The sequence below is a fragment of the Raphanus sativus genome, chromosome 4 (assembly GCF_000801105.2).
Source record: "Raphanus sativus cultivar WK10039 chromosome 4, ASM80110v3, whole genome shotgun sequence".
Classification (NCBI taxonomy): Eukaryota; Viridiplantae; Streptophyta; class Magnoliopsida; order Brassicales; family Brassicaceae; genus Raphanus; species Raphanus sativus.
In genome coordinates this window covers 48632639-48635983 of record NC_079514.1, presented here as the reverse complement: position 1 = coordinate 48635983, position 3345 = coordinate 48632639, and positions in this window count along the sequence as shown.

Sequence of the window (3345 nt, the reverse complement as noted above, 5' to 3'; positions counted from 1 at the left end):
TATCTCAATGAATCTTACTGTTAAGTATTCTTTGTGCAGAATTGTCTTGGAAAATACAAGTGTGAGCTTTTCGTTTCGGACGAGATGTTTGGTCCGAGTCACTGCAAGAAAGATATTAAGCTCATTGTTCAATTCACATGCACAAAAGTTTAGGCTTTTTATTTGCTCCTTAATTAAGGCCATAAAAATAATTCTGGTTTGTTTTCTTGTTTTAAGTTTTAATTTTGTTGATTATTAAAGGATATTTTCAGATATTGTTTTTCTATTTGTTATTTTGCAACAAAGGTTGATATGTAAAACTGCAAAAATCTGATTGAAAATCATGAAACAAAATCGGTTATAAACGATAATATAGAGATACAATAAAAATCAATAGGAAATAGAATAAAAACACACAAGTCATGATAATATATTTTTTGTTAACTTAATAAATTACTTGTAATGTGTAAGGGTTATATGTGATTTTTGAATCCTTCGATACTGCACTGAGACTGTTCCATAATACCAAACAAAATATACATATACTCTTGAGACTTATTCTCAGACTTATGTTAAAGAAGACTTTTTTTTTTTTGCTGAAAGCTTTATTTGCATTAGAGCATAGGTATAATGGAGAGGTGTAACACCTGTTTATATGAGAGGATATACTTGATCCGAGAGATAAGCATAAACTAGGGACTATCATCAATCTGGATTTTGATCTGGTTTTGATTTGTTATTTTTTCTGTATATCAGTTTTAAAAGTATTAGCTATCCTATTAAAAATTATATCTACTTTGGTTAGATTTGTTTTATATATTTTTTCGGTTTTTCGTTTATTCGATTTTTTACGGAAACGAGAAGAAAGCAGTAGGAGAACAAAAAATATGATTAGTAGTATTTTTTTATATCTTTTGAGTTAGGACTACAACAATTGGTATTACGAACCCTAGTTTTAGCCACCTAATTTTATAGTCGAAATTTTAGATAGTCGATCACTTGTCTAGGTTTTGCCCGACCCTGGAGTCAGCCTGTAAAGCCTGGACTTTAGACGCCAGAGAATATATAAATTTTAGAAGCGCCAACGTCAGTTACTCTTTCAGGTCTAGTGGTTTGAAAAAAATCAGTTAACTATCGCATGCAAGGTTCCAAACCTGTGTATGCATTATTTCCCCTTTTTTATATAATAACTGAAAGAATATGATTGATTTTGATTCCTTAATTGATAATCTTAGTATCTTTTTATATTCTCCTATATATTAAAAGAGAAGTACATTGGACACGTGGCGCTCATACAGCTCTTCTCACGAAAATTCTTGCGTTTCTATTGGTCGATTTTTTCTAATTATTATTTTTGATTTATTTTTCTCATCGTCCATTTAATTGGAAAGTTACATTTATTGTAAAACGCACTAATAATTTCTTGCGCAAGAATCGTAGTCAATGTCGACCATTAATCATAGCTTGCAGAACAATTTTAATAAATGTCGACTAATCATTAAATGTCTTAATGGGAAATTCGTTTTATATTTTATTAGGAAACTAATAATTATCAACATAACTTATTTATATTGACTACTTCCGCAAGTCTCGCATCATATAAAATGCATATTCGTGATTAATTTTACAAATTTATTATGTTTCCTTTAATAATTAGTCATTTAATGTACATACCTTATTATAACCAATTACTTGCGCAAGTCTCGCAAGTAATATTTTTTGCGACTTTAGTACTCTTCATCATCAAAGGACTATATATAGAGTACAAAGTGGCGTTCAAGCAACACAACCATTCTTCTATTTTGAAAGGAAAATGGCAATGCTCGCAAAGTCAAAAAATATAGTATCTTTTGTCCGAGAATTAAAACCCCGTAAAGATACGTCCCGTATTGAAGTTAGGATTATTCGGTTGTGGAAGAACTACAACAAAGAATCAGGAAACACTATTGAAATGGTTTTTGCTGATAGAGAAGTAAGTGAAGAACACACAGTTTTGTTAAGATTTTGTTTATTGTTTATTAATAATATTATTTTTACTGGTATTCAGGGGACAAAAATTCATGCTTCAGTTGGTGAACAACTCATTAAAAATATGGTGAAAGGCTACATGAGGGAGATGCAATTGTCGTCCAGTTGTTCAAGGTCTTCGATGCAATTGGTGAATACCGTACAACTCCACATCCTTACAAAATTGGTTTCTATCCAACCACTTTTGTTGGAAAAGCTATAGATTTTCCAAGTGAAGTTCCTGAAAAGAATTTTGCGGATTTTACCGACATTTTGGAAGGAAAGATTGATAGCAGCTGCTTAGTTGGTGAGTCAGATTATCACACAATTAATTGTCTGTCATGTTATGTTAAATTTGTTCTTATTTTTTTTATTGTATATTGTAGATATTATTGGACAAATAGTCAACTTTGGGTCGCTGGAAAACAAAAGCATTAAAGGTAAAGATAACATGAGGCTTTTGATCGAGCTACGTGACCATAGGTGATGCAGCGGACGATAGAGTGAACGGTCGATCAAAGAACTTTTAGGGTTCTAGAGACCTGTTCTTGGATCAATCAAGAGTTTCTTTCGATAGCGTCTTGAGACCAACTTCCTGTATTGATGAATTTAATCAAATCAATAACAAGGCAACTCAAAGAAGATGAATTTAATCAAATCTCTTTCAAGGTATAAAGCAAAAGCTCGTTTATTAATTATCAAAGTCTCAATACAACTTTAAGCTTTAATGCCTATTTATAATAAACCTTTAACTCTAGAAAATCCTAATCTTAGATAAAATAGAAAAAATACTAAAACATGAAAAATATAAATAACAGGTAATTATCAAGATATTTGGAAATATTCCAAATATTTATCTGCATCATTCTCTCCGGGTTGGAAAAGATTCGTCCTCGAATCTTGAAACGATTTTTTGTAGTTGAAATCTTCAAAATTTTATCTTCAAATCCGAATTTTACACAACGCTGAGTCTTCTGACCTTGCCCAAAATTTGCACGGAACTCGTCCTGCACGAACTTTGAACGAAACTCTTCCTGTACGAACTTTGCACGAATCTCATCTTGCCCAATTTTTGCACAGAGAAGATATAAATAATCTTTACTGAAAACGAAGTCAACAACAACATCATCTTCATATATGTCGTAGATTGGATCACCATGAATCTCTCTATAGATCTCATAGCTTTCTTCTTTCTCAACAAAGGGACTTTCGTCCTGGATAGGATATGTGTTCGCAATCATCATGACATCCAGAATCGTCTCCGATTAAGAAATCAAAGAAACGAAGCTCTGATACCAACTGATGCAGCGGACGATAGAGTGAACGGTCGATCAAAGAACTTTTAGGGTTCTAGAGACC